General features: G+C 36.3%; 1 protein-coding gene across 2 annotated transcripts in view; it reads right to left on the bottom strand.

Moving 5' to 3' along the window:
* Nucleotides 1-9835: 9835 nt before the first annotated feature.
* Nucleotides 9836-10777, bottom strand: part of SYT14 (synaptotagmin 14) — a 244691-nt gene continuing 243749 nt past the window's right edge. The window contains exon 8 of one of the 2 annotated variants that reach the window (XR_015246122.1): nt 9836-9943. The gene's annotated coding sequence lies outside the window, so the exon portion shown is untranslated. The remainder of the gene's footprint in view (nt 9944-10777) is intronic. The other variant, XR_015246123.1, reaches the window with a different exon arrangement.

The following is a 10777-nucleotide window of genomic DNA, read 5'->3' as shown; positions in this document are numbered from 1 at the left end:
ATTTACTACCATATAAATTGTGTCTGTAAAATATATATGACTTATGCTATCCCATTGGATACATTTTATTGCTTTCCTATGGTTTTGTGCTTTATCTATTATTTTTGAGCATCGCTTTGAGTTTATATATAGCATTTAAAAATCATTGCTATGAAATAACTAAGCAGAATGCCTGACACAAAATAGAGAAGGTAAACTACAGTGCTGTCCTTAGACCAAATTTTCCCTACCCAATTATCTGGATATTTTGATGAAAATTAATTGAGCTCAAGGTTGTGCTGACACCTGGTGTCTAAATATATGTGAAGATAGTTTTGCAAAGTTAAAGAAATCCAAATATGAAATACCCACATCTGCCTCACTGATCCAATGATCTGAATTTTTTCTTAATTGTATTCAATCACCCATTTCACTTTCTGTTTGCTCTCACACTATGTGCTATAGAAAGATGTTCATGTTCCAAGTAACAAAATCATATTATAAAACAAAATCATTTTATAATCTTTAAAAAAAGATGGCTGTAAAGTCTCTGCTATGCCTCCCATTAAGAGATGGAGTCTAGTTTCACTCCCCTTGAATCTGGGCTGGTTATGGTGAGTTGCCAGGTAACAGTTTTAGACCCCCAAAGACCACAAATACACTCAAAGTCTGAAGATGCTTGAAAGTAGACTCTGCACCTGAAGTTTTTATGGGTTACGTCAGGATTTAGCCCCAGGTTCAAGCTACTTCAGAAGAAATACTTAAAATATTTTCAGAGGGCAGAAACAGGAAAGGGTGATTGGTAAAATCACCAAGTGGAGAGGGAATGATGCATGGATCCAGTCAAGACTTAGTTGGCCCTAGAGGTAAATCTAATTCGCCTTTGGGAGGCCTCAGAATGCATCTGTAAGGATGAGGCCTGAAAATCTGTATTTTTAACACTCCTCACTTTCCAGGTGATTCTTAAGCAAGTGAAAATTTGAGAGCCATTGATACTAAGAATTGAAAACCCCGAGCCTTTTTCCTGTCCTTCCCTCCTCTACTTCCCAAATGCCCTTCAAGACCTTTCACTCTGTTGCTGTCAAAGAGAGAACCATTCAGAACAAGATCAAAGTCAATGAGAGAGTCAGAAAGAATTTTATTGGTAGTAAAGAGATTGTGTTTGTAGTGTCAATGAGAAGGCAACCATCCACTAATGGTTTTCAAGAAATAAAGATTAAACAATCTTGAATAATATGAATAACCAAATACGCTTTCACCTTTTAAAATTTCCTATGTAGCCAACTGATAATCTGTACAGGGTTAAAGGAGGTTTGTTATTTAGAAAATATTCTCAATAACAAAGTAGGGTGAAATTAAGAATCAATGAAAAGAGACCACAGAACTTTGAAAAATAGGTTAGCGGTTAAAGTTAGGAGGGAAAGCTGAGGAGCTGTAGCAAGCCTCCTAAAGATGGCTCATGCAAAGTACACAGGCGCAGAATCTTCTGTCAGCTTTTCTCTAAAATCATACTTAAACTCTTTTCTGAAACAATAAATCCATGAACCTTTCTGTGATTATATTTGCAAGTCTGATACTCAAAAGGTCGTGTATTTCCTTCCTTCTGTAGTTAGTGCAGAGAAACAGTAAATTGAATTAGGGTCTTAGTAATAGATGGTCCCAACTGAATGAATACGGTCCAATTCTAGGCATGCTTCTTGGACATGTAAACATGAAAATTTCTTTTCAAATATTTTTTGGGCATTGAGGAGGGTACTTGGGATGAGCACTGGGTGGTGTATGTGAGTGATGAATCATGGGAATCTACTCTTGAAGCCAAGATTACACTGTATACACTGCATGTTAGCTAATTTGACAATAAATTATTAAAAATAAAATAAAATATGTTTTAAAAGTTGAACTTGTAACTATTAACACTGATTTAAAATGTTATACCTATATAGCAAGTACATATAGAAAAACACTCGGGTGAAACCTGCTAATTTTTCACGAATATATAACTTATCTTTTATTAATCAGCTTTGAGTTGTCACTCTCCTGGTACGTGAGATTCTTCTCTGACTGGTCTCAACTAATGAGACTAAACAATCACAACTGATTTTCCACATTTCCATATCATTTCCAATGATTGTTCATTTTTTTCTTGCCTTTCTCCCTTATATAAATGGCAGAGGGGCGGCAAGGAAATATGTACTCAGGATTGATGTTTATAGTTAGAAGTTTACAAGAGAGGAAGCATCTTCTCTATCCCTATAGAATATTCTCCATGCAGTTGGGTGTCTCAGATATAGCAGAAAGGTTTATATACTGGGTACTTCCTGGGAATTTCCCTAAAAGTCTGTATCAGTTATATTCTCCTTCAGATACAGAGTTTAGCAAAAGAGATCTTACAACCAACTTTTAAAAGGCTACCTCTTAGAATAATTAAGCATATAATAGGATTATTATATAATCTTGGATTGTCTTCACAGGAAGTATACAATAGTTGATGGGAAAGAAAAATGAAGCATGCTAATAATTAACAATACTGTGTTCTCATAAATTGTTGGCAAATATCGGGGCATTAGTCTGAAATTAGCAGAAATTCTTCTGCCCCTTGCCGGAAAAATTTCACTCTCTCCTTGATAGTGACAACCTAACAGTCAACATAGACAATGCATCAAATTACACATATAGGGGCGCCTGGGTGGCTCAGTTGGTTAAGCATCTGACTTCGGCTCAGGTCATGATCTCACGGCTGATGAGTTCAAGCTCCATGCCAGGCTCTGTGCTAACAGCTCAGAGCCTGGAGCCTGCTTTGGATTCGGTGCCTCCCTCTCTCTCTGTCCCTCCCCTGCTTGCACTCTGTCTCTCTCTCAAAAATAAATAAACATTAAAAATTAAAAAAAAATTTACACATATAAACCATGTGCTTTAACAAGTTGAGTTAGAATTCTATATAGGTCCAAACAGTCTTTCCAACATTATGCCTTTGTTCAAAATATTTTAAAAACTCTTTCAGAATTTGAAAGCCTCCACTGCATTCTTCAAAATATGTTAATTACTGTTCCTTGAAAATGGGTTTGGTCTTAGGGAAATCCCTAAAAATATCATTTAGAATCTAGAATTGTGAATAAGATACAAGTTCAAACTACAGGTTAAAGCTAAGTCATATCCCTCAACAGTAGGGTAGTAGATTATCTTCGAGATGGCTGCCATCTTTTATCACATCTGCTACATTTGACTTGTACCTGGATAGACCTTTGTCACTACATAAACCAATAGAGAATGGAGGAAATGACACTCTGTGACTTCCAAGGCTAGGTCATACAAAGGCCACACACTCTCTCTCGTTCTTTTGGGGCACTTGCTCTTGGAACCCAGCCACCATGCTGCTGGAAACCAGCCAGGAGTGTTCGTGCATAGGTGTCCCAGAAGACAGCACAGTATCAACCACCAGGCACGTGAATGAGCCTTCAGATGATTTTAGCCCTCGCTCATGAATCATTTCCAGTCAGTGAGTTCTCCCAGCTGACATTGTGTGGAGCAGAGATGAGGTGTCTCTGCTAAGTTTTGCCCAAGTGGCAAATTCATGAGTAAAAGAAATGATTGTTGTTCTTTTAAGCCACCAAGTGTGGGGTGGTTTGTTAGCGATAGAGATCTGGAACACATTTTGGTCCCTAAGGGTAGACGGCAGCTGAAACAAAACCTAAAACATGTGGCACTGGCTTGGGGACTGGAAGGTGGGCAGAAGCCAGAAGGGCCTCAAGGAGAGGATTTGCAGGCACCTAAAGGCCCCAGAGACTGTCAGCAGGGGCTGAAAAGAAATTGAGGAACATGTTATTGGAAAGAAGACCTTTCTTTTACAGTGATGAAGAGTTGTGCCTGAAGTCACCTTACATAATATGGAAACTAGTCAATGTACCTAATGCAGTCAATGACCTAGTTAAGGAGATTTGCGGGTGGAGTATTGGGATTGCTACCTGACTTCTCAGTGGCTACACATTAGAAAAGAGGTAAGAGAAAGAACGATTAAATTTATAAGGAGCCAGGAATTGCTGGGTATGCTGTTTCTCATTTTCAGCCTCTCCAGATGGTGAATGATGCTCAAATTAAGAAATAGCTTCTGGGAAAATTAATGGTGCTCCGAAAAAAAAGAATGTGGTCTAAATATGAAGCTAAGGTCATGACTGAAATTCTTTGTTAAGACCTCAGACATACTTAAGATGGTGCTTTATAAACCTTTTCAAACAGGTAAAAATCTTTCTTAAGATCGTAGGGTGTCATCTCATTGAGAGGATGTCTCTCACAGAGGTTCCTAAATGGAGAAGGGTTTTTCTTAAAGAGATCTGTGATGAGGCTTTTACTGCATGGAGTGGACTGGAAATTAATACAGAAAAAGCCACTGCTGGGACTGAAAGGAAGAAAGATGGTACAAAATGAAAAGAGGCCATTGGACCCTTAACCTTCGATGGGCAAAAAGTCTGATAAAACCACTCAGCTGCAAGCCTGGGCTTCATTGAAAGGAAATGAAGGAACCTAAACAGAACCTAAAACCTGATGGCAAAGAGTAGGAAGAAAGTGATGCTCCATGATTGCTGAGGCAGCTCATAAAAATGCCATGCACTTCTGCCTTGTTCTCTTGTGATGCTTGTTTTGGAGCCCAACTGCCAGGCTTTGTGGAAGCCAAGGCCCCTGCTAAGGTCCCAGATGACAGCACCAACCACCGGGTATGTGGATGAGTCTTCAGATGATTCTGGCTTCTATCTATCAAGCAACCGCCAGTCTTTGAGTCACCCCAGTTGATGCTGTATAGAACAGGAAGACGCTCTCTCTTCCATGCCATCCACAAAATGCAGGTTCATGAGTGAATTCATGGAGCTTTTTAAGCCACTTAGTTTGCAGTGCTTTCTTATGCAGCGATAGGAAACGAACAAGGAGAGTGGATACAGAAATTGTGGTATATCCATACAATGGGTTATTATCCAGCTATCAAAAGGAATAAAGCACTGATACATGCAACAACACAGATGAATCTCAAAGATCTTATGCCGAACAAAAGGAGCTGGAAATGAAGAGTATGTACCGTATGATTCCATTTATTTGAAATTCGAGAAAAGGCAAAATTAACGTAAGATGAATACATTGACTGGAGGTTGCTTTGGAGTGAGACTAAGAAGTGATACAAGACAACACTCTTAGTGGATGGAAATGGTGGATGGTGTGATAGAGGTGTGTTTATAAAGGTACAAACACTGGTCAAAATTATACAACTATTTGTGTATTTCAATGTATGTAAAATTTACCTTAAAAACTCAAAAACAATTAAAAAATTAAGGGAGTGTGGGAAATATGTATATATATAGATAATGTAGATATATGTATGTAGAATATATAGATAATGTAAGAGTGACAAAATGTTGGTAACTATTAAATCTAGGTGAGTGGTACATGCAATTTTTTCTATTCTGTTTATTTTGTGTATGTTTTAAATTTGCTGCCTATGTCTACATGCCTGTGCTCAATCAGCTACCCCTTCATCCCAATTCCCCAGAAAATGTTTATTTCCCTTTCTAGAATGCATACATGTATTAGATCCTTGTTGAATCCTTTTTGATGTGTCCCCGTCCCAAAGAAGAACCAACCATTATAGCATTTCTGAGCTCTTGGCATCATTTACAGACTTCTACCATTACATCTTTAATGACTATTTTCTTTGCCTTCTTTTCAGGTCTGTTTCCCTCTGTCAGAACACATGCTTCATTTGGGAAAGAACCATATGTTATTTGGATTTTTATCCCTGCGATAGATACAGCCTTCTTTACCCCCTTAAGTTTATTTATTTATTTTGAGAGAGAGAGAGAGAGCAAGCAGGGGAGGGGCAGAGAGAGGGAGAGACAGAATCCCAAACAGGCTCTGTGCTGACAGAGCGGAGCCCAACACGAGGCTTGAACTCAAAAACCGTGAGATCATGACTTGAGCCGAGATCAAGAGTCGGACACTTAACTGACTGAGCCACCCAGACACCCCTGAGATGGAGACAGTCTTAAACACATGGGAGGGGTTAATAATTATTTGTTAAATGACTCAAAGCCCAAGCAAAAATAGTTTTCTTTGATATTTTACTTCTATCAAATAAGAAAAAAACCTGATATCACAAAAGCGACAGTATAGATTCAGACTATAAATGGTTAAAGTCCTCTGTAAATTATGAAGACTCCCACAAAGAAGACTTTATGCACACACAAATATACACTCTCTCTCACACTCATGCTTCTAGTCTGAAATCCTGTCACTTGTAAAGTTCGTATCCATACTTAATAAATATTCTAGGGTGCAGTTTCTTATGCATATAAAACATACCTCCACTGGAGTGTAACATTTTTTGCTGCTTTCAAATTCTCTCGGTATCTACATGCGTGTATGGTATGCAACAGACAGCAACTTTCAGTTAACAGAATGGGTGGGAAACTGCACTGGGGTGAACATCTGCACTGGATTGTTTAGGAGCAACTATAGCAAAATACTGCCCGTGGCTAAAAATAATCCTCAAGATTTTTGTTTTGTTGAAACAAAACTTTTGCTTAAAAGCTTATAAACAGACAAAATTGAGTCCTCACAGTCATTTTGTGTCTCAAAAATAAAGAAAAAGCAAGGTAAGTGGTATAGAATATAGAGTCATAAAGTAAGCCCTTATCACATTCTGACTCTCTATAGATAATTGTGTAGAGGCTCAAATGTCACAGAGTAAGAGGATGTTAGGATAGTTCAAAAGGATCTAGAAGATGGAAAAGCTGGAAAACGGGATTTATTGATGGGACTAGTATTATGTAGAACAAAAGTTGCTGATTTAATAATGTCCCTCAAGCGTATGAAGTTACTATGCCAAAGCTCACAATTTCCTTTGTTAAGCATGAAAAGATGGATAAAGAAATAAAACAACATAAACACTTATTAAGTAAGTGCTAGATAACCTGAGTCAAGTCACTTAAAACTTATAACTCTGTGCTGATTAAGTCATATCTCCAGGTGAAAAATAAGCCCAGGTGATTAAAAATTTTTCCAAAGACTTCTGGTTTCAGCTCCAACATGTAGTGCTTGGACACTGTCATTCATATTCTTAAAAAAAAAAAAACAAAAACAAAAGCAAAAAGCCAAGAAACTGAAAATCAATACTTTTCTTGTTTGGAAATGAAACATACTTCTAAATAAAACCTGGGCCAAAGAAGCAACTCAAGCAAAAATAAAATTTTAAACTAAATGAAAATGAAAAATACAACTTATCAAAATTTGTGGGCTACATGAAAGCAATGCTTAAAGGGAAATCTATAGATTTTAAAAGCATATAGTAGAAAAGAAGGAAGATCTAAAACCGATCATTTAAATTTCCACCTTAGGACACTAGAGAAAGACCAATTTAAAACTAAAGCAGGCAGAATAGAAGGCATAATAAAAATTGAACTGAAATCCCTGGAATTGAAAATAGGAAATGAATTCAGAAAAGCAAAAGCAAAAGATGGTCTCAGAAAATATCAGTAAAATTGATAAACTTCTAGTTAGGCTAGAACATAAATGAGAGAGAAAGAAAGAGAGGGAAAAAGAGGGCGTGAGGGAAGGAGGGAGTGAGGAAGGTGAGAGACACAAATTATTAACATCAGGAGTGAAAAAAGGGGTATTACAACAGTTCCCATGCACATGAAACAGATAATAATGGAATATTGTTAACAGCTCTGTGTCTACAAATTTGATAACTTAGATGAAATGGACAAATCCCTTGAAAGACACAAAGTACCAAAACTCACATAAAAAGAAACAAATAATTTAAATAGGCTTTACTCTATTAAAAAATAGAATCAATAATTAATAACTTTAAAAAAAAGAAAGCACCAGGCCCAGATACTTTCACAGACAAATTTTACCCACATTTATGAAGCCAGCATTACCCTAATACCGTAACCAGATAAAGATATCACAAAGAAGGAAACTACAAACCAGTGTTTCTTACAACAGATGTAAAAATCCTCAACAAAATATAAGCAAATTGAATACATAGCAATATATAACAAGAATTACATAACATGACCAAATGAGATGTGTTCCAGGTATGCAAGGCTGGATCAACCTCAGAAAATCAATCAGTGTAATCTATTTCAACAGGCTAAAGAAGAAAAATCACATGATCATTATCAATTGATGCAGAAAAAGCATTTGACAAAATCAATACCTATTCATGATTAAAAACTCTCAGCAACCTAAAAACAAAGGAAAACCACCCCAACTTGATAAAGAACATCTACAAAAGTCTACAGCTAACACATTTAATGGTGAGAGACTGGATGCTGTCTGCCTAAGATTAGGATGAGGCAATGATGTTCTCTGTCATCATTCCTATTCAATGTTGTACTGGAAGTTCTAGTTAGTTCAATAAGTAAAGGAAATAAAATATACACACTGGGAAGGAAGAAATAAAACAGCCTTTGCTTGCAGAGGATGCAATTGTCTATGTATAAAATCCCAAAGAATTGATAACAACAAAAACTCTAGAAACTAATAAGTGAGTACAGCAAGGTCATAGGACACAAGATTAATATACAAGTATATTGCTTTCCAAAAAACCAGTAATGAGCAACTGGAACTTGAAATCTAAAAAAGTACCATTACCATTTATAATAGCACTCAGGGAAAAGAAATATTAGGCATAAAGCTAGCGAAGTATGTGCAGGATCTATATATAGAAGGCTACAAAACTCAGATGAAGAAATCATCTAGAGGTCTAAATAAATGAAGAGATATTTTGTTTCCTGGATTAAAGACTCAATATAATTAAGATGTAAAATATTTCCAAGTTGATCTATAGATTCAACCCAATCCCAGTCAAAGCTGCAACAAACTGTTTTACAGATATTGATGAACTAATTCTAAAGTTTACATAGAAAGACAAAAGACCTAGAATAGCCAACACATTAATGAAGAACAGAGATAAGTGTACTCAGAGTATCCAAAGTCAAGACTTACTATAAGGCTACAGTAATCAAGACACCATGGCATTGGTGAAAGAACAGAAGCATAGATCAATAGAAAACAATAATGAACCCAGAAATAGGCTCATATAGTATAATCAACTCATCTTTTACAAAGTAGCAAAGGTAATTCAATGGAGAACAGAAAGTCTCTTCAACAAATGGTGGTGAAATAACTGGACACCCATATGCAAAAAATTAACCTGGACGCAGACCTTACGTCTTTCAATTTTTCCCCTCAAAATGGATTATAGACATAAATGTAAAATGCAAAACTATAAAACTTCTAGGAGAAAGAAAAGAAAAGAAAATTATCCACCCACAGTGATGGAGGTATGTCAAAAGGACCCAGGAGCCAAATGAAAGTGTTCCCAATTGCCAAAGTGGAACAATTTGAACAATGAAATAAACATAGTAGTACACACCCAAAGCATAAAATATCTGTAAGTCCCTATTGATATTAAATAAATAATTGAATAAACAAATGGGAGAAGAGACAAATCTTCTGTACAGAATTCCAAATAATATATCTAGATACTTGGCCTTCAAGACAGTAGAGTGTAACTACTTAAGTAACTCCTCAAGAGTGGGCACACAGAGACTTGCTTCCAAAGACTGAAGAATACAAAAGGAAAAAGGAGTAACTTCATGGTGGGGAAACCTGACAAACACTACCTTAGCCAGGTGATCAAAGGTCAATGTCAACAGTGATAACTGATGTTGGTAGCATGATAAATGTATTGAAAATGACACTTCCTGTGGTCTTCCACCCAAAACCCATAACCTCAATCCAATCATGAGAAAAACACTGAATTCTAATTGAGGGACATTCTACAAAATACTTCACCAAATACTCACCAAAATACTCCTCAAAACTGTCAAGGTCATCAAAGACAAGGAAAAGTGAGAAACTCTCAGTCAAGAGGAGCCTAAGGAGACAGGATGACTAAATGTAATGTGATGCCCTGAAACAGAAAAAAGGTCATTAAGTAAAAACTAAGGAAATCTGATTAAATGATGGATTTAGTTACTTAATACCATATCAATATTGGTTTGTTAATTATAATAAATGTACCTTACATTTGTTAGTAACAGAAGACACTGGGTGTGGGGCATATGGGAACTCTGGTATTATCATCTCTTTTTTTCTGTAAATCTAAAATTATTCCAAAATAAAGTTTATTTAAAATTATTTAAGTTTAGGGGTGCCTGGCTGGCTCAGTTGGCAGAGCATGTGACTCTTGATCTCAGGGTCATGAGTTCAAGCCCCACACTGGGTGTGGAGCCTACTTAAAAAATAATAAAATAAAAAAGTTTATATTGGCTTAGTATTGTTTTCCTATTAAAAGTTATTACTGTGTCAGAAATACAGGTTTTATCAATTAATGAACCAGAAATCACAGAGGCTATGGTGTTTCATAAGTCAAATTTCATGGTTAAACAAGAAATCTTTTCATTTCAGGGGTTATGAAAGTGTTTCTAAAATGTACTTGTATATTTTTCTTGCCTTGGTAAATAACACACATTAAACATAAACTTTCTTGGATGATTCCATGCAGTTAAAATAAATAACTATAAAAAAAAGACAAAAAGCAAAACACCACCCCCACCTCCTACCCAAATGATTGTATGGAATTAAAATAAATAAATACCAAAAAAAGAAAAAAAAAGACAGTAAGCAAAACACTACCCCTACCTTTGCCCAAACTCTATCAGACACAGATTCATTAATGTCTGTTTTGGCCTGGATACTGTTTCATGAAGCTGTGAACAAGCTTCATGACCTATGAACAGGTCAA

This window comes from Puma concolor, chromosome E4, assembly GCF_028749965.1.
Source record: "Puma concolor isolate L17-30 chromosome E4, mPumCon1.1.hap2, whole genome shotgun sequence".
Taxonomy (NCBI): domain Eukaryota; kingdom Metazoa; phylum Chordata; class Mammalia; order Carnivora; family Felidae; genus Puma; species Puma concolor.
This window is presented reverse-complemented; position numbering and strand designations above follow the sequence as displayed.